The following is a 22,268-nucleotide window of genomic DNA, read 5'->3' on the forward strand; positions in this document are numbered from 1 at the left end:
ATTAAAATCCAACTGTCAAAGCTGTTAAGTGTCTCTTTCAATTTCGTTAGTTATTTTCACTCATTTAGAATTAGAAACCCCCCTTTTATTGTTTTTACTTTCCAAGGAAGTCATTGACCAAACAATAGTAATAACAAGTTGAAGTTAACTCTAGACTATTTTCCTCGTGGGAACGATCCCAACCTCACTAGTTGGGTTATTTACTTGACACGACCGCTTTACTTCTTATTTGAGAAGTAAGTTTGAGCGTATCAACAGTTCGATAAGTTTTTCAAGTCCTGATTTAAAGTAGATACATATGAACCTCTTGACAGCGTTAAAATCATCAAAATCAGAGACTACATTGAATTGCGAATGTATGATTGATTTTGTTTATGCTCTACTAGAGGATATAAAGGTGCATCTACACTGTTATAAAATTTTGGGGCTCAAAGAAGAACTTCTTAACAGTGTTTTTTTCTACGGTGCATAGAACATGGAGGCACTCTACTAAGAATATTCAGTTCTCTTCAGTCAATTATTGAAGATCTGATGTTTGAGGCAACATTAGTCTTCAAAGACTATGATAAGGGTCTTCTTTTTGTTTTGAAGCCGAAGCTCAATCATGTGAATGTAGTAATCAAAATGATTCAACTACGTGATAGTGAAGCAACCTTTCTCCTGAGAGCTGATTGTCTTAAACTGATTGACTATGCTTCAGAAGAGCTGATAATCGTGACAAATTTTCTCATGGATTCATTATAGCAGTGCAAACAGCAACCTAAGATAAATGATCTTTTAACTCTTATCCAATCTGTGACTAACGAAACATGTTCAGCTGTTAAAAATCTTTTATTTTACGAAAGACGAGAAGACTTGGTCTGGGAAATGATTGCTCACATTTTCAATTGCTTCTTAAGTTCAATTTTATCAAGGAAACAATTAGACAGATGTGTTCCACCATTTGTACTTCCTCAACTGAGATACATCTGCTGAACTTTCTTCCTAATAATTTTAAGGTTATTGGTTCTTACATAAACTCCTCAAAGAAATCATCCTCTGGTCACCTGGATTTAGTTGTGATGGAGTTTCATGAATATTTTATTGACAACATGCTACTGAAGCATGAAACTGATTAGTCATTTACAGTTGCAGATGACATTAAAAAGTTCTACGATGGATTGCTCGTGTTAACATATCTTCTTGATCCTCTATCTCAATGCAGTGGATTTGGAACTATTGTAATTGAGGCCGAATCTGTGAAAAGCAACAAAAACAATTTAGTTCTTCAGCTTTTGACTGTGGCTTTCAAGTTTATCGAATGTGGGAAAAGCTTGATGGATCTATAGAAGGCCAAAGCCACTTTGGAAGCTAAAATTCTAGATCTGATTAAAAGTTCTCATCAAGAGCTTATTTATCTAAGAGTTCTTCTCATAGATGTTCTCAGGCAAGACACAGTCCATAATGTCTTAATGCATGCTGAAGTAACTGCCAACAAGATAGCAAAAATCATCAAGGGAGGAAGCACTGAGGAGATTGGGCTTTTATTATCTGAGATTGAGTCTGTCAAGGTAGAGATCAGAAAAGTATGCTTTCAATTTCTGGATGCATCACCTTACAACATGACAGAGGGCGAAGACCTTATTACATTATTATCGGAACTCCAAGACTGGCTGCTCTAATTTTATACTTGTCCAATTCCTTTTGTGAAGAACCAGATCCCAGTAATCAAAGACAAACTATTTTATTTGGGATCTTTTATTGCAGATATTGTAGAACATTGTGATATGCTTAAAGAGCTCAAAGACCTTGTGAAACATGTTCAAGATATTAAGTTTGTCTGTCTCTTTCCGATCAGGGATTCTGCACCTTCTTGGTGTTACAGGCTATATCTTTGTGATGTTAATCAATTGTTTAAGTTTGTCGAGACAGAGGTCGAAATGGTTTGTCTCAATGTTTTAGATTCTTGAAGTCATAGCTTCCCCAAGATAAATGAACTAGGATTTCTCGATTATTTCTTGGGAAAATCGGATGAGATGCTAAGTTCTAAGATCGATTCAGTTATCGACTTAAAACTTGGCCTTCCGTCTAAGGGATTTCACTCGGATGAATCCTCTTATTTACTATGGGTCTAAGGTTGAAGAAGACCCCCAAGAGTTCATCGATGAAGTCTACAAGATACTCTTGGATATGGGGTTGTCTACTAGTGAGAAGTCCGAGTTAGCCACTTATCAACTTAAGGATGTGGCTCAAGTGTGGTATGTCCAATGGAGGGATAGTAGGTCATTAAGGGGTGGTTTCAGTGACTTGGGAGATCTTCAAGAAGGATTTTCTTGATCGGTTCTTTCCTAAGGATCAAAGGGAAGCTAAAGTGGTGGAGTTCATCAACCTTCGCCAAGGAGGTATGAGTATTCATGAATACTCTCTGAAATTCACTAAATTGTCAAAATATGCTCCTTCTTTTGTTTCCGATCCTAGAGATGAAATGAGCCGCTTTGTGACGGGGGTATCAGATGACTTGCAAGAGGAGTGTCATTTGGCTATTCTACATGACAACATGAACATTTCACGTCTTATGGTGCATGCCAAACATGTGGAAGAGGCAAGGGCTAAGAAGAAGGGTAGAGATGCTAAGAGGGCAAGATATTTTGAGGTAAGTTTTTCAAAGAATAGGCTTGAGATACAAGACAAGCCTAGATTTAAGAAGCGGGTCTCTAATCAAGTTCCATCCAAGTTCCCTAAGGCTCGTGATGATAAAGTGACTAAACCTAGAGCCCAAAAGGGAAGGAATAGAAACTCACCTAATGAGAAGCCTACATGTGCCAAGTATGGAAAGGGTCTTTTTGGTGAATGCTTGGTTGGAACGGGCAAGTGTTTTGGTTGTGGCAAGAACGGCCACAAGGTTAGGTATTGCCCAAATATGAAGGGTCAAGAAAAGGGCGGTCAAGATCAAGAAATTGGTTCAAATGAGGCTCCAAATAAGAACCGCATGTATGCTCTCCAGTCTAGGGGTGAGAAAGAGACTTCTCCTGACGTGGTGACCGGTATGTTGAAAGTCTTCTCTATTGATATATATGTCTTACTTGATCGCGGTGCTACTTTGTCATTTGTTACTCCTCTAGTAGCCAAAAAGTTTGTTATTTTTCCTGATATTTTGCATAAACCTATTATAGTGTCTACTCCGGTGGGTGAGTTGGTTGTTGCAAAAAAAGTGTATAGAAATTGTCCAATAATGTATCCCAATAGAGTTTGATATGTTGAACTAGTAGAACTTGATATGCTTGATTTTGATGTCATCTTGGATATGGATCGGTTGCATGCTTGTTTTGCCTCTATTGATTGTAGGACAAGGGTGGTGAAGTTTAACTTTCCAAATGAACTCGTTGTAGAGTGGAAGGGGGGAAATTCTTTTCCTAGAGGTCGTATCATCTCTTGTCTATAAGCATGCAAAATGATCTCTAAACGTTGTCTGTACTATATTGTAAGAGTCCAAGATTTAGACTCATGAATTCCTGCCATTGAGTCGGTCCCCGTAGTGAGTGAATTTTCGGAGGTATTTCCTAATGATCTTCCCGGTATTCCTCCCAAACGGGAAATTGATTTTGGCATCAATTTGCTACCGAATACGAATCCCATTTCAATTCCTCCTTATTGGATGGAACTGGCCGAATTGAAAGAGTTGAAGGCTCAACTCAAAGATTTACTAGACAAATGCTTCATTAGACCTAGTATTTCTCCATTGGGTGCTCCGATTTTGTTTTTGAAGAAGAAGGATGGGTCCTTAAGAATGTGTATTGATTACCGCCAACTCAATAAAGTCACAATCAAGAACAAGTATCCTCTTCCTCAGATTGACGGCTTATTTGATCAACTCCAAGGGGCAAGCTACTTTTCTAAGATTGACTTGAGGTCGGGATATCACCAACTTAGGATGAGGTGAGGATATACCAAAGACAGCTTTTCGGACTAGATATGATCATTATGAGTTCTTATAATGTCCTTTGGCCTCACTAATGCTCCGGCAGCATTTATGGACCTAATTAATAGGGTGTTTTGAAGTTACCTAGATTCATTTGTCATTTCTTCATTGACGACATCTTGGTATATTAGAAAAATGAGGGTGATCACATGAACCATTTGAGGGTGGTGTTTCAAGTACTTAAAGAACATCAATTGTTTGCCAAGTATAGCAAATGTGAGTTTTGGTTGAGGTTGGCGACATTTCTTGGTCATATCATCTCTAGTGAGGGAGTTGAGGTTGATCTAAGGAAAATGGGAGCGGTGAAAAATTGGCCTAGACCATTGACTTCAATGGATATTAGGAGTTTCTTGGGCTTAGCGGGTTATTATCAGAGGTTTGTGGAAGGTTTTGCGTCCATTGCATCTTGCTAGACTACTTTGATCCAAAAGTGTAAGAAATTTGAGTGGTAGAAGGCATGTGAGAGAAGCTTCCAAATGTTGAAAGATAGGATTACTTCCGCTCTGGTGTTGACTTTACCGGAGGGTACAAAGGGTTTTGTTGTGTATTGTGACGCATCCCGAGTGGGTTTGGGGTGTGTGCTTATGCAACATCGAAAGGTGATTGCTTATGATTCTCGGCAACTTAAGGTGTATGAGAGAAACTATCCAAATCATGACCTTGAGTTAGAGGCCGCGGTATTTTCCTTTAAAATATGGAGGCATTACTTGTATGGTGTCCATGTTGATGTGTATACCGACCATAAGAGTCTCCAATATGTGTTTACCCAAAAAGATTTGAATCTCTGACAAAAAAATTGGTTAGAATTGTTAAAAGATTATGACATGAGTGTCCTCTATCACCCCGGTAATACCAATGTGGTTGCGGATGCTCGAAGTCATATGACTATGGGTGGTGTGTCTCACGTAGAAGAAGCCAAGAAAGACCTAGTGAAAGATGTTCATAGGATGGCTAGGTTGGGTGTAAGGTTGGAAGATTGTCAGAATGGTGGTTTCATGGTATATCATAACTCCGAGTCATCATTGGTAGTTGAGGTAAAGTCCAAACAACACCTTGATATATCATTGATGGAGTTGATGGAATCGGTCCTTGGCAAGCTTAATGAGGCATTCTCCTTAGGGGGATGGTGTTTTGAGGTACCAAGGAAGATTGTGTGTTCCCAAGGTAGATGAGTCGAGGGACCGGATCCTTAAGAAAGCCCATTGGTCCTGCTACTCCATTCATCCGGGTTCGACAAAAATGTACCATGACCTTAGGAAAATATATTGGTGGGAAGGTATGAAGAAGGGCATAGCGGAGTTCGTCGCTAAGTGTCCAAATTGCCAACTAGTGAAAGCCGCACATCTTAAATCGAGTGGCTTACTACAAGAAATCAAAGTTCCTACTTGGAAGTAGGAAGACATAAATATGGATTTTGTAGTGGGTTTACCTCGGACTCAAAGACAATATGACTCTATATAAGTGGTTGTGGATAGGTTGACCAAGTCTGCTCACTTAATTTCTGTCAAGTCTACGTATTCGGCGGAATATTATACTAGGATCTTCATAGATGATATTGTGTGTCACCATGGTATTCCGTTATCCATCATATCAGATCGGGGTGCACAATTCACATTTAGGTTTTAGAGGTCATTAAAAAAAGGGTTGGGTACTAAGGTGAAGTTGAGTACCGCTTTTCATCCCCAAACGGAAGGTCAAGCGGAGCATACTATTCAAACCCTTGAGGACATGATTAGGGATTATATTGTTGATTTCAAGGGAAATTGGGATAAGCATTTGCTGTTGGTGGAGTTTTCTTATAATAATAGTTTGCATTCATCCATCTCCATGGCTCCCTATGAAGCCTTGTATGGTAGGAGGTGTAGGTCTTCTATTGGGTGGTTTGAAGTGGGTGAGCATTTGCTTCTTGGTCCTGATTTGATTTATAGGACTTTAGAGAAAGTTCATATCATAAGGAACCATTTGCAAACGGCCTATAGTTAGCAAAAGTCTCATGCCGATCATAGAAGAATGGATTTGGAGTTTGAAGAAGGTGATAATGTGTATTTAAAAATTTCACCTATGAAAGGGGTGGTTAGATTTGTCAAGAAAGGGAAGTTGAGTCCTTGTTATGTGGGTCCCTATGAAATCTTGCAAAGGGTTGGTAAGGTTGCCTATGAATTGAAACTTCCTAATGAATTGGTTTCGGTTCATCTAGTTTTCCATATTTCCATGCTTAAAAAGTATATTGGTGATCTCAAGTCTATTCTTCCTATTGAGGGTCTTGGTGTAAAGGATAACCTCTCTTATGAGGAAGTTCCGGTCCAAATTCTTGATAGGCAAGTCAAGAAGTTGAGGAATAAAGAGGTGGCTTCCGTAAAGGTTTTATGGAAGAATCACCTAGTTGAGGGTGAAACATGGGAGGCCAAGGCCGACATGAAGTCCCGTTACCCTCATCTACTTGATAACTAAGGTTAGTAGTTCTTACTAATAATAAAAATAATTAATAAAAACTGAAGTTGCTTTGGTTTTTAGTAAAGTTTTGGAAAAAGTGCATTTTTGGATATTGTTACAGTGATTTTCTGTGAAATTGTGCATTTGAACTTGAAATTTTGCTCTTTGGCTTGTTTTGAGTTATGTCGTACATTTTGATATGGTGAGTCTTCATGAAATGGAATGTAGCATGTTGGTAAGTTGAACTTTGACTTAATTGACTCATGTAAAGCATGTTGAGATCATGTTGTTGTTATGAGAAAGATATTTCTCATAATGTAATGTTAAGCCTTATGTGTGGTAATTGAAGTTTTTAATTGCCTTGTGTAAGTGATATGATTAATATTGTTATGCATTGTTGTTGGTTGGGCTGATAGTCTTGAGTCTATTCCTTCCTTCTAAAGATTTTTAGTGTCATTCGGGAAAGAATAGTCCCAAGGGGGGATAATGTAACTTTTGAAAATCCAAGACGTGTCTTAAAGTCTAACATAAGTGTCATGAGGTTCAAACACTATTTCAAGGCCTATTTTAATGTTTACAAGTCATTTATGATGTTTAGGAACGAAGAACGTCCATGACGTTCGCAAACTAGTTCTAGTGAGGTGCTAGCGTGCCTAAGCCTATTTGACGAGCTTGTAGGAGTCGGAAATCCATTAAAATTGGTGAAAGGGTAGTTCATAGGTGTTTAAGTTAATACATGGTCGAAATGTCTGGGTATGACTCCCCAAGGACCAACCAAGGACCCTTGCACGTTGGTGTCAACACTGCCTTGGCAGTATGCACCCACGGAGGGTCCATCGAAGGGGCGTGTGTTGATCGACGGGGCATCGGTACCAACCGTCGACCAAAACTTATCCATTTCGTTTAAAAGTCTCAATTTCATAGTCTCTGAACTCATCGACGGATGTGCAACACGGAAGGGCACAGTGACCGTCGACTCACAAACGAACCGTTGATCGGGGTCTCGTCTGTGAGGGTCGAATTTTCCTGAACATTTAAACTTAGTTTCATTTAATTATTTAAGGAGTTAGGTGGTTAATTAAGGGTTTAAGAGAGTCTAATTAATTTAATTAACCCCCTATATAAAGACCCCAAACCTCATTAGACTAAACATAACTCACAAAACAAATCCTCTTCCTTCTCTTTTCTTTCTCTCTCTATTGGAAGACACCATTGAAGAGTAGATAGGGGAGGGTTTTTGGGGCTGTAAAGGGACTATTAACCATCAAATATTCATCAAACGTTAAGGTATGTGATCTAATTCACCTTTGAGACCTCTTTCTTCAAAGGGTTCCTTCAACGTGTTTTTAAAAATTGGGTTTTCATATGGGTTCTTCTCAATCTCGAAAATTATGGTATGAATTGTGTTTTTTTATGTTTTCTGTTGGATAGTATGAACTGATTAACATGTATCTTAACCTAATGATGATAAATGTTGATGATTTGGTCTAGTTGTAGAAGAGGACCTTCAACCCTTAACCCTAGGTTTTATTTTGATATAAATTAGGTTGTATTTGTTCAATTAACTTGGTTATGGATTGAATTGCTATTAGATGATGTTGTTGTATCAATCATTAACAAATTAAAGAGAATTGTAGCCTTTCATGCTAGTTCTTGAGAAAATGATCTAGGTTAGAAAGTGAATTGACCTAAGTATCTTGTCTTAAGCAATGATCTAGTATTGAATTGTGATATAGCGTTTATTCTAGTATTGTTATCATGTTGATTATTTATTTATGATGATCTATACCCAAAATTGGGTTGAATGAGGGTTATGGTAAGACCTTGATGATGAACTATGAAGTAGACTTGGTAAGTCTTATGATCTCTATCCTTTACTTCAAATTGTGGTTAATTGTTATTAAGTCATGATGTGATTTTGGAGTATGCCTTGTTTTAGGATTGATAGGGTGGTATGATGTTGAATTGAAATGTCTTGACTATGTAGTGAGGTTGATTAAGGTGTATATGTTATAAGGATGGTGATGACTACCAATGTGCCTTATTATGATATGAAATGCTAATATGCTCCATTTCTGTTTTACAAAAATATATATAAGTAAAGTAAAACGACTAAGTTTTAAAAAATCAATTAATCTTATGATTTAAGAAAAATCGACTATTTCTGTTTTACGAATATATATATATAAGTAAAGTAAAATGACTAAGTTTCAAAAAATCAATTAATCTTATGATTAAAGAAAAATCGACTTTCCAAAATAATAGAGCCGCCACTTGATTTTTAGTAAAAATCAAGAAACACTTAAAATTATTTTTCAAAAGATTTAAAACAGATAAAAATCAATTGAAAAGGGTTCGAAGTTTAAATGTACATTCCAAGAAGGTGTTAGGCCCTCGGAATACCCGCTAACTTGCGGTTGACTGGCGATTAATGACTTTCAAACAACTTTTCAAATTTTTAACTAAAGTAAAAGAATTTTTTTTTCGTTTGCTCAATTTAATTATTATATTATATTATGGGGAAAATAAAATAGGGGAATTACTTAAAGTGAAAATAATTCATATGTGTTAACAAGACCAATATTAAAATAAATTTAAGTAATAAACATTTATAAAATAAATATTTGTATTCTTTTTTTGAATATAAAGAGAAATGGCTATCTTAGGGATATAATTAAATTAAAACCCAAAATCAAATAAAATATGTTAGTCCAACATCATAATAAATAAATAAGAAAGGGAGGAAATATCAAATTTGGGCCCTAGGCCCAAATTCTGCTGCTGCAATTTTCAGGGAAATTGGGCCTATTTCCTTCAAAGAAATCTGCGTATACACATTACGTATACGCTGGTATACAAGACATTTGCGACCCATTTTTGAACCTTTGAAGCCTGAATTTTGTTGACCCTTATGTCATGTAATTTTTTCTGCATTTTCACGCCCTTTTGAACCTGTATATTGCCCTAGGCCCAAATTCTGCTGCTGCAATTTTCAGGGAAATTGGGCCTATTTCCTTCAAAGAAATCTGCGTATACACATTACGTATACGCTGGTATACAAGACATTTGCGACCCATTTTTGAACCTTTGAAGCCTGAATTTTGTTGACCCTTATGTCATGTAATTTTTTCTGCATTTTCACGCCCTTTTGAACCTGTATATTGCCCTAGGCCCAAATTCTGCTGCTGCAATTTTCAGGGAAATTGGGCCTATTTCCTTCAAAGAAATCTGCGTATACACATTACGTATACGCTGGTATACAAGACATTTGCGACCCATTTTTGAACCTTTGAAGCCTGAATTTTGTTGACCCTTATGTCATGTAATTTTTTCTGCATTTTCACGCCCTTTTGAACCTGTATATTGCCCTAGGCCCAAATTCTGCTGCTGCAATTTTCAGGGAAATTGGGCCTATTTCCTTCAAAGAAATCTGCGTATACACATTACGTATACGCTGGTATACAAGACATTTGCGACCCATTTTTGAACCTTTGAAGCCTGAATTTTGTTGACCCTTATGTCATGTAATTTTTTCTGCATTTTCACGCCCTTTTGAACCTGTATATTGCCGTTTCACAATGTATATCACTGTATATGTCTGTATACAAGCCATATTTTCAACTTGTTTTCACATTTCCAGAAAAGGAAACTTATTTTCTGTACGGATTTATCAATTTTCCACCTGTACACCAACTCTCCAATTCACCCCGATAGCTGACCCGATGAAGGGGGGTCGACTCAACGATATGCAAGTAGGGGAGTTCAAGGGGACTCGGATGCAGTTTCACATGCAAAATATAAAGTAAAATAAGAGATTAACATCTATGGAAGGAAATAAAGTGATGAAAAATACTAACATCTACCAGACATTATTAATAAAATAACACTTGAACAATAATTTAAAGGGAAGTTTCTGATAAGCAGTGAAGGGAATAGAAGAAGAGGAAATCAAACTCCCAAGTATAACATACATACAGATGCTTTGAACACCATCCAAGGAATCACAATGTGGACTAAAAAATTATTTATTTATTTTTCCAGACAAATCCAAATTCTTTTTTTTTAACCTTTCTATGAGTAAATAATAAAGGAGCTAAAGAGAATGAAATCAAAACATTAAGCTACTAAAAGGTAATCTAAACACAAAAAAATTCCAGCATGCATGAACCACTTTGAGAGAACGCTAAGGCAAGACTTAATGCATTTAAACACACAATGACCATTACTATTTGCACATAACTTAAGTGAATAGCAATCAAACGTCAAGTTTGAGAGTCACATGCATGTGAAATGCAAATTAATAAGCCTTTAATAAATTTATCACAAGATTAAGTGCGGGACTAAGCAGGCATCAGAAGAGTGGCTAAGATAACGAGGTTGACTCGAACAAATCAACACTAACCTACACCGACCGATAAGAAAGAGAAATGACCAACTTAAACTTGAAAAATAAGTGCCAAACCGAATCCATGGAGTGATTCTTTTGACACGTACAACAAAATATGAATATCATTTCCACGAATAGAGACAGAAAAGCATTCTGATAATTAACAAGTGAAACAAACTAACTATTGAGGCAAGCACTATAGTCACGAGCTTGAGGGAATTAAGAATGGATAAAACGAATTCGAACAGACATTCAATTAGTTCAAAACGAAATATACACTACCAGTTACCGAGAGAAATAAGGTGAGGGCTAAAGATATCACTTAGAGTACAACATATCAAGTAAAAGTATTTCGAAGCCCATAAAAACACAACTCAAATCCAAACGACTACTGGAAACTGAATGAATAAAATAACTGAGAGTTATTTACCTCTTGATGAGTAGCGACTGAGACAATAACAAACCAAGCAGAGACTTCCATACTTTCGATGAGAGCTTTCGACAGAAGAATACGGGATATTTTAAAACTGATGTTTGACATCGAAAATCTTTAATCTCGCAAAAAAAAATAGAAATCAACAACTCTTCTTATAAATTTATATAACTGTGTTTGCTTCTATTCTTCTCCTTTCTAACCCCTATTTTCCAATTCTTTTTCGCCAACTCTCTCTACCTATCTCCCCACTTTTGAATGAAGAGGGTGAGGGCCTTAAATAAACGAATATATGGGTTGATTAAAAGGGAAAACGAATTGAATTTCAAAATTTTCAAATTTTGAATTTTTCTTGAAGGGATAAGGTTGGAGAGCTGGGCAGTACTGATTCCCAACGGAATTCCAAGGAGCACCGTTCGATCTGAGGAGCAAGGACGGACGAAACACAAGATTGAGACACCTGGAAGATTCGATACGGAGGATAAGGGATGGAGAAGAGGAGACGCACGCTACTGCTGGAGGCGATTGAATCGCGGTTTCCGGGTTTGATTCGAAGAAGAAGACGAAGTAGGGCGGGTCGATTTGGTGTTGTACGTATTCTGAGATTTTGGATGGAAACTTACCTAAATATACTATATTAAAAAAATATTTACCATTTATAGCAATAATATTTTTATTTCACTTGATCACTTTTAATTCATTTATAATACAAGTTTAATACATATTACAAAAAATAATTTATTATTCACATATAATACAAATTTTATTGATGAATAATACATTTATCACACATTTTAATACACTTATAATACAATGTGACAATTTTTTACCAAACAAACATGATATGTTTCAAAAAAACAATTATAATTCATATATATTGCATACATAATTCACTTTTAATACATATTACAGATTTAACAAAACATTGCTATAAATGGTAATAAACAAAAAGTATCGCTAAAATCAGTAATTATTTTTTAAAATGTATTAATTTATGTAATTTTTCCATTTTGGATGGATGTTTTGTATTGTTTTGTAATGTTGTATTTAGTAGGTGGGTTGGGTTTTGTAATAAATGGAGGGGTGGGCTGCTGCTGATGGGCCTGATTTAGATTGGCCCAAAATGTGTCTGAAAAGGGGTTTAAGGTGAAGGGTAGGGAAAGGTTGGATCATGGAGTTTTAATAAATGACCAAATTGAGTTAGACTAATAAATTCCGCTAAACTCTAAATAAAATGGATTAGTATTAATTAATTATTAAGCTTCTTAATCTCAACAAAATAAAATATTTATTTCAATTATAAACTAAACCTGAAATATAAATTATTGTTCAAACCACACTAGTTATCTAAATATTTTACTAAAACTAAAAATAGATTTTGAGATCATTTTCGAATAATGATAAAATATACTAAAAGTTATAAAAAGAAAACAAAAAAAAAACATATTCAAAATAACGCAAACTTTATATTTTGTAAAACAAATTATTTTAATTTACTTGGAAATCAAGAAGCTCGTGAATTAATTCCTATCAGGAAGGGTAAAAATTGGGTGTCAACACTAACCTCACTTATATAAATTGTAATTAAGGAACTTATACTCATGTAATTCTTAATATCTATGATGATGATGATGTTATACAGGGTTATACCCTATGACCTAAACTAAGCTATGATTGATAATAAAGGTTTAAAAGATATTTTAATAAAGGGACTTAGTTTAGCACCGAGTGAACTTGACAAATGGGAGGTGATGACTTCCCATAGAGGAAGATTCACCTTATAGTTCTAGTATGGTGTTGGCTCCCCAAAGAGTACTTATCCAACATGAGTGGAGGCCCCAATTGCCAAGTGGTATGTAGAGGGAGAATACCTATCTCTTAGTTCTTGAACTATGTTTCCCCCATAGGAAGACTAGCTAGTGGATCCACCTAGAAAGCTATATTTATGTTTGATTTTACTTTGTCCGGTAGACCACCTTCCATCGGTGTAAGGTTTTACAACGCCGGATTCAACACTTGTCTCATGTGGTCTATATCGGTTAAGGCAAGTGTTCCCTAAATTAAAATGAACAAGTGAAGATGAACTAACTATGGTGACTTGAGAGGTTTGACTTAGCCTAGGTAGGGGTATGAGACTCTATCAATCCTTGCACTAGTTTTCCTTGATGGAAGCTTTAAAAGGTTGATATTATGTATGTATATGATAATGAATGCAAAAGATGATAGTATGATGACTTGACATGTAAATGATACTATATGGTGATTGATACTCTTATGAACAAGTGAGTGGTCTATGTTGTTAAAAGTATGATGTTATATATCCTTAAAAAGGTTATGTAATGTGAAGTTGAATATTAGCCATAGTTCTTGTTGGGTCACTTGATTGAGTAAGGTTTTGGGGATTTGCTTGGTTATTGCACTTGTTGGGTTTATGAGGATTCATGGGTAGTAGTCTTGCTTTATCATGATATGAAGAACTCTTATCCATGCTTGTGATGTAATTACTTGATTGTAGGGTTATATTAGATTATGGGTTAAAGTATGTTGACAAGTATGTTATTTGCTTTGACTTGATGAATATGCCTTTTAAATTTGTATGATTTTCCTTGATTATGCATAAGGCTTTTCAAAGAATAAAATGACATGTTTTGATAAATGTCCCTCTTCATTGACATCATTTCAAAGTATGTGTGCATATGGTCTCATACTTAGTACAAGTGGCGTACTAACCACATTTCTTCCTTTTTCCTAACCATTTTAGGTTCCGGTCGTTGAAGTGCTTTGGAAGGCGACTTGAAGAAGGCTTGGATTCTTGATCATCCAAGTAGGGGTAGGTCCTCATTGTCCGAGGGCGATGCCAATATCGAGCTTATGTTGTTGATTTAGTTTTAAGACTCTTACATTCTATCTCTTTTCATTTGAGTACGGATTGTATAAGGCCTATATGTGGCTATTTTTCCATTGATGTATGGGCTATGCCACACTTGTTAATCGTGTTAGATGGTTATGAGATGAGACAATCTTTGACGACTATTTTCTAGCTTATATATACTTATGTGCAATAAAATTAGAAGACTATGTAACCGTCCTATACGAAGGGTCTATGTATACTCGATATATATATGTTATGTGTATGTAGAGATCTATGTAAACGACCAAGTAGAAGCAAAGAAAAGTTTTAAAATTTTCTGCTAAATTTGACCTATGAATGTAATGATGTAAACTAAGAGGCTAGTCTTAGTCCTCAAAGAGCACGACGACGCTGATTATGTGTAGGGGGTAAACCCAGATGTGACATGATTGATCGAGACCCTCGCTTCTTGCGTAGCTTTTGGCATGAGCTTAATCAGCTACAATGCACCACCTAGGCTATGAGAACAACTTACCACCCTCAACAAATGGTCAATCTGAGGCTTTGAACAAATGCGTGGAGAAATATTTACGTTGTTTTTCACTATTCTCTCACTAAATAGGTTGCGATGTTACCTTGGTCAAAACATTGGTACAACACTGCATATCAGCCCTCCACCGAGATGACTCCATTTTGAGTATTTTATGGTAGAGACCCACCAACCTTGGCTTGGTACATTATGGGTAGTATCTCTAGTGAGATAATTGAAGCTTATCTAGTGGATAAGGATTATTCCTTAACTCTCCTTAAGGATAATTTATCTCGTGCACAAAATTGAATGAAAGGTCTCGCTGACAAGAGTCGAAGGGAACTAACTTACCAAGTGGGAGAATGGGTCTATGTCAAACTTAAACCTTATTGCCAACACATTGTTCGCCTTCATTGACATTCTAAATTGGGAAGATATTTGGACCTTTCAAAATCCTCAAATGCATTGGAGATGTTGGGTACAAAATAGAACTACCTGATAATGCTCACATACATTCAGTATTTCATATATTCATGCTCAAACATTGTATACATAGGTAAATCTGTTCAGCAAGTTACTCCATGGAATCTAACCGATACAACCAATATTATTTCTGAGATTTGAGGACAAGCTTCCTTTTTTCAAGAAATGAGTATTACTCTGACCCTACGAGCTGACTTGGAGGACACACTAGCGGCCACAACTGACTTGGATCTAGGACGACACATCAACATCATCGTGAACACACACACTTAATAGCAGAGTGGGATTTTCAAAAAAAGTAAGCGTGTGATAACCCTTTCCTTGTTACTGTTTCATTGATAGTTCCTTTCCGAAATCTTGTATTTCAATTAATGTTATCATACAAGTCACCTTTATTTGAGAATTATTTTCTTATTAATTTGTGGCAAAATGAGAGAACATAAAATTGTAAAAAAAAAGACTTAATAATGGCATATGAGTTTGATCAACTGACTTACATAATAATAGTAATACTTTTTTTAAAGCTATTAAGAGAATAAATCTCTACCCAAACAAAAGATTCTAAATGATTAAGCTATGGGTCATATTGTGTTTTGTATGTTCTATATTTCTATAGATATTCAATATTTCTTCTCCAAAAAAATTACTAATAGATATAAAAGATTTTGTTTTCATCCAAAAAAATAATTTTGAATTAAAGTAGAGTTATAATAACCGAAAATAAAATAGAAAATTTAGCACTAATGTAACAAAAAGAGGAACATAGAATGAAACTAACACCTAGTTTGGATGGTTACAACACGTTATACTATACAATATTACTTTGTTAGTTTAAATATAATAATTTTTTTATTGTTACTTAAATTATTCTATTGTATCATATCAGTTAATTTATCGTTTAACAACGAAAAAATCTATTTTGTGTAATTACTGATTTGGTGTGATCGCGTCGTTACCTTAATATTTTCTTATAATTATATCTTTGCTTATTATTTTGTAATAATATTTAATCTTGTCCTATATTTTTATAATAGCTTTACCACATGGCCTACTATTCTGGTAGGTTTATTACTCAAATATTGAATGTGTGACATTATATAACAACGAAGAATGATACAGTATATCTAAACATTATATTCATTAAAATAATTAATATGATACAATATGATACGATAGATGGTAAAAAATGCATCACAACAACTATCCAAACAAAGGGTAGAAGGAGAAAATGCGAATGGTAGAAGGAGTCGTTAAATTGCATCTCTCTTTCTAGAAAAAAATATTACGCGACTCTCTATCTATTATTAACACTAATTTTTTAATTAATTAATTAATTATGGGTGATTTGATGTGGCGCGACGTTGGTATCGGATGAGTAAGTTGTAAATTGAGTGAACAGTTGTAGTTTTGTAAACTTACAACTGAGTGAACAGTTGTAGTAATTGTAAACTAGTTTGATGTGATTTACTTTTTTTTTTATACAGTGTAAAAAAGAATGATATATTTTTATATTTAAGTAATAATTTAATTTTTATCTTCAATGAAATGATTTATAGTCACATAAATTCTATAATTCATTTTAGATTATAAATTTTAAAAATCTTCTTTTCTTTTTTAATTTCGTGTCGAGTCAAACTATCTTATATAGAATGAAAACGGAGGAAGTCATAATTATTTGAAAAGGTTGGTTGAGTCAGAAGAGTATGCCAGTTCAGCAAAATGTTCACAATTATTTTTTCAAGTATGCCAGTTCAGCAAAATGTTCACAATGATATTTTCACATTCCAACCCTTAAAAAGGAAGAAGTGATTTTGGTAGTCTTATCTGTCAATTTCAAAAATGACATATACTAATCTCAATATTGTTATAGGAAAAACTATTTTCATAACAATTGAGCATTATGCAAAATTAAAGGATTACAAATCTGAATCATAATAAATGTGTTGTGGCCCTACAAGTTGATTTGGAGGACACATCAGCATCCACAACTGACTTGGATGACACATCAACAACCACCGTGGATACACACTCAGTAGGAGACGGGAGAGTGGGGTTTTGAAAAAAAGTAAGCATGTGAGAACCCCTTTAACAAAGTTAGCTGATTTCATAGTGGGAACGGTGTGATGAAAACGTGGACAAGCGGAAGAAAGTGCAATTTGTGAAGTGTCAGATTTCATATAGCAAACGTAGGCATCTATTAGGCAATTATAGTTTCAGCTTGGATATCTCGTCTCTTTGTTTCTCTAGTCTCTCATCTCCTTGTTTCTTTCCTTGTTACTGTTTTGTTGATATTTATTTCCACTCTTGTATTTCTATTAATGTTATAATATAAGCCACCTTTATTTTCGAATTGTTTTCTTTAGTTTGTTGCATTGTGCTTTCATCTAGAGGTCACTCATGGAATATCACAAATTACTCAAGGCTCATTTAGGTGATTCAATTAAGAAAGTGAAGGATTTCTTCTCTAAGAAACTCACTAAGATCTAAATTATACTGATGGAGGTGATTGCCACCAAAGTTTTGATGGGAACACACCGTCATGAATCGACCATAGAGATAACTCAATAGGAACACCTGGCAGCAGGCCCCACACAGGAACAAACCTCCTTCAGTGGAATTGGGTCGATTTTGCAGTGACAACTTAGAGGCTAGGATATTCCAAGTGGGGCGATACTTTGATTTTTTATAGAATTGAGGAAGATTGAGGCTGACCATGGCGTCATTTTATCTGGTTTTATTTTATTTTTAATTAATGTACATTTATTTTTATTAAATTGAGTATGAGCAGAGTAATTGTTGCCAATATGTGTTTAAAAAACAGAATTACTAATTCCAACAAAACTTTGCAGAAACACGAAGTTATCAATGTTTAAAGAACCAATAATAAAGATGAACAAAACTTAATTCACAAAAGCTAAAATCTTTAAATGTACCAGAATCTAAAAAATTATGACAGAAAAAGATCAAGCCTGGTTAATGCATAGTGTTCCCTTAAGGAAATTATTCCCCTCTAATATCTGAGGTTTGATTTGAAATATGTCCTTCCAGGATAGAATGATCTCAATCACTAGCGTATTGATACCAAAAATCTTTGGTGTCAGCAAACCACTCAACAACAATAAAGTACACAAAGAAAATTTTTTGCAGAAGAAGAAGTTAGAAAAATTCATAAGGAAAAATTATGAAAAATGAATGGTATTTATAGGCAAAAGGAACTGGTTCTAAAAGGTTGCAACCCTTTCATAATCCACACGATCATTCATAAAAGTCAAAATCTTTCAAACGGTCATGATCGTTCCTGAAAGTTGAAACCTTTCAAAACATTCACTTCCAACGGCGGGAAATACAAATAACACGGAAAAGAATTAAAACAAAACAGGTCATGCGCGGATCCAAGTCGGGTCAGACAATTAACTAATTAATTGAAATATTTTGGTTTATTAACTAATTAATTGAAATATTTTGTCCATTTAGTTTAATTAATTATAACTAAATAATTAAAACAAACTGTGTCCAAGCCGACCCGAGCGACGACGACGACGACACTGATATACCATGGTTTCACGGTATTATTAATACTTTTTCCTTAAGTTTAGTGTGTCCAAAAGCCTTTTTGTGCTAATTTTTATATAAGTTTCTCTTTATTTGCAGGAAATCTGTCCAAAGATGAATGTGGAGATTTTGAGCGAAAAATGCAGAAGAGACCACCTACGGAGCTTGTGACGATCCATCATGCTTGTGACGGTCCGTAAGTGGCAGCGTAGTGCAGCTGCTGAAGGAAGATGGGGAAGTCTGACCAAGTGTTGGGTTACGGAGTCCATGACGGTCCGTCGTGCTTATGACGGTCCGTCCTGCAGGTTCGTCATGAAGTTCAGAGAAGTAATTCCAGTACCCATATTCCAAGAGTTTAAGTGTTTTGGAACGAAGACCCTCGACGGACCGTCGTGTCTGTGACGATCCGTCATATTTGCCGTTGAGGGTAATGAAGAGAGCAGCAGAAGAAATTGCACAAGTATAGGACGACGGAGTCCATGACGGTCCGTCGTGACCACGACGATCCGTCGCGAGGTCCGTCGACCCAGCCGCGTTTTGACAGATTTCCAGCAAATAGAGTTCTATCCTTGTTTAATTAGGTTTTTATTTTCTATAAATAGTTCAAAAAACCTCATTTTTGAGGTTAGACAATGTATTATTAGTTAGACTCTGGATTATTTGGTTAGGCTTTTGATTATCATTAGACTTTTTGTGAGATTCTTGATTACTTTGAGATTCTTGCAAATGATTGTTGGTGATTTTTGTTGATTAATCAAGCAAACTTTCGAATTTTACTGTTTCTCATTGAAGTAAGTACATGAATTCTTATATAATATATTTGAATATTGTGATTATGACTATGGTAACTAAACTCCATAACTAGGGTTGTGGGAACCATAGGCAAATATTGAGGTAAAACCTAACTAAAATAACAATTCTAGAATATTGTCTTGCATGTATTAATAATTCTTTCGCTTAGAAGTCTTTTTATCCGATGGCCAACGTTGAAACTCGCCTTAATGCTACTTGCCGGACCAAGGAGGTAGATAATAGGAAAAGAATTATCAACATAGATTTAGTGTATACTATCTAATAGGCTAGTATTGATTGGTACGAGGTAATAACTTAGTCAAATATTGAATACGACGCTTCATATGAGGTAAAGATAAGGGTTAGGATAGCAACACACGTAGCCGGACCAAGGTGCGGAGTGAAATTTTCTAAATGCCAGACCATGGATTTAGAAATATATAACTTATCACTCTGCATGCAAGATACTAGGAAAGAAATGTTATGAACCTGTGGGGAACACGTAAACCCTAGTTACTTTGATTAATTGATTAAACTCCAACATTCGAAGGTGTTAAGTGTCTCTGTCAATTTCGTTATTTACTTTCATTCATTTAGAAATAGAAACCCCCCTTTTTATTGTTTTTGCTTTCCAAGGAAGTAATTGACTGAACTGTAGTAATAATAGATTGAAGTTAAGTCTAAACTATTTTCCTCGTGGGAACGATCCCAACCTCACTAGTTGGGTTATTTATTTGACACGACCGCTTTACTTCTTATTTGAGAAGTAAGTTTGAGCGTATCAAATTTTGGCGCCGCTGCCGTGGAATATAGCTTTTAGATTAACTTGAACTTATTACTAGAGTTTAGTTGATATTTTCTTGATTTTACTTTGTTTTATTATTTTTGATTCTTTCAGAACCATCCTCCTTGTATGCCAAATACACGGAGTGGAAGAGAACCCTTGTTTCCCTACGATCACCAATTAGAGCGTACACTACGCAACATGAATCGAAACTTGGAAATCAATGATGATGATCCAAACCAGAACATCCCAGCTCCGGTTAATGTTCATGGTCAGTTGTTACCCGATGCTCCGGGTGAACACCAACAGAGGGGACAAAATCCCGTTCCACGGCCCAAAGCATACTACAGAGGCTATGATAACATAGCAGACTCCGATGGGCCACTTGTCTTGCCTCCTCTACCCACAGGCCACACCTTTGTGGTAACTAGTAGCCTGATGAAAATGCTCACTGCCAAAGGTTTATTTTCAGGGCTACCTTCTGAGGATCCACATGCCCATATAGCTAAGATAAGGGCAGTGTGTAAAAGCTGTGTAGGGAGGCCTGACTTGGACTTAGATGTAATAGGGCTTAGAGTGTTTCCTCTATCACTGACGGGAGAGGCTGCTATATGGTTCACTGAGCTCCCGTGCAACTCAATTTTCACTTGGAACCAACTAAGGGATGTTTTCTTAGCACGCTACTATCCGGTCTCCAAGAAACTAAACCACAAAGACAGAGTGAACAACTTTGTGGCACTACCAGGAGAGTCAGTTAGTAGTTCTTGGGATAGATTCACCTCGTTCTTGAGAAGTGTACCAAATCACCGTATCGATGATGAGTCACTGAAGGAATACTTCTATCGGGGACAGGATGATAATAATAAAGCGGTGTTGGACACTATAGCAGGTGGATCTTATGGGGAGTGTCCTTATGCTGAGATTGCTGAAAAATTAGAGAAAATCTCCCAGAATAATAAAGCTTGGAGTACTAGGAAGTCAGATACAGGGAGAAACACCTTTGCAGTGCAGTCCACTCACAACCCAGCCACAGATGAGATTCGCAAAGAAATGGCTCAGAAGAGAACTGAGCTTGGGTTGGTACTAAAACATGTCACTAGGGGTACAGAAAAGATAAATGCAGTCAACTACTTGTCGAAACCACCTTCTAATGATGAATGCTATTATGCGGAGGACTCCTATGCAGTAAATGAGCAGACGGGGGGTTTCCGACCGAGCGCCCAAGGCTCAAATCAGGATAATTGGCGCCAAGGTCAAGGGAACCAAGGTCGGAATTATGGTAACTACAATCGTGAGGGTCATTATGTCCGAGATGGAAGCTACAACCGCGACAACAACTTTAACAGGGGTAACTATGCTAATAGAAACGACAGGAATGGGCCCTATGTCCCTCCTCAAAATCGTGAAGTTACTCCTAGGGATGGTGGAGATAGTATGGCGCGAGTTGAGGATATGTTGCACAAAATGATGAGGAGGTTCGATGCTAGTGATGAGCACATTAAAGAGTTAAGGGGTGATTTAGCTAGTATTGGGCAAAAAGTTGATACACATGCAATTTCGATTAAACAGATCGAATTGCAAGTGGCCCAATTATCTGCGACAGTGAACACACGGCAACCGGGCACTCTTCCTAGCAACACTGTCCAAAATCCAAAGAATGATGCGCACTGTATGGCAATCACTACTCGGGGTGGTAGGCAAACCATTGACCCACCTATGCCATCTGCTGAGAAAAATGTGAGAAAGGATAATGATAAGGTGGTAAAGGGTAGTGGTGAAGCAGAGGAAAGTAATGGAAAAGATGCAGAAGTACCCATCAAGGTAATTCCCATGCCTAGGCCACCACCACCCTTTCCTCAGAGATTAGTGAAAAAGACCGAGGATGGTAAATACCGGCGTTTTATAACAATGCTGAAGCAACTTTCTATCAATGTCCCTTTGATAGAAGCTCTAGAACAAATGCCCGGTTATGCCAAGTTTATGAAAGATCTGGTCACAAAGAAAAGATCGGTCACTTTCGAGGATGATGATAGACTGCAGCATTGTAGTGCTATTGCTACAAGATC

General features: G+C 36.2%; 1 long non-coding RNA gene across 1 annotated transcript; it reads right to left on the reverse strand.

The window, feature by feature from the left end:
- Nucleotides 1-9,051: 9,051 nt before the first annotated feature.
- Nucleotides 9,052-11,828, reverse strand: LOC114077340. The gene is made up of 2 exons (XR_003578591.1): nucleotides 9,950-11,828; nucleotides 9,052-9,747 (listed from the first exon to the last, which is right to left on the reverse strand). It is a non-coding gene; the product is annotated as an uncharacterized LOC114077340 (long non-coding RNA).
- Nucleotides 11,829-22,268: the final 10,440 nt, after the last annotated feature.

Source organism: Solanum pennellii, chromosome 5 (genome assembly GCF_001406875.1).
Source record: "Solanum pennellii chromosome 5, SPENNV200".
Lineage (NCBI taxonomy): Eukaryota > Viridiplantae > Streptophyta > Magnoliopsida > Solanales > Solanaceae > Solanum > Solanum pennellii.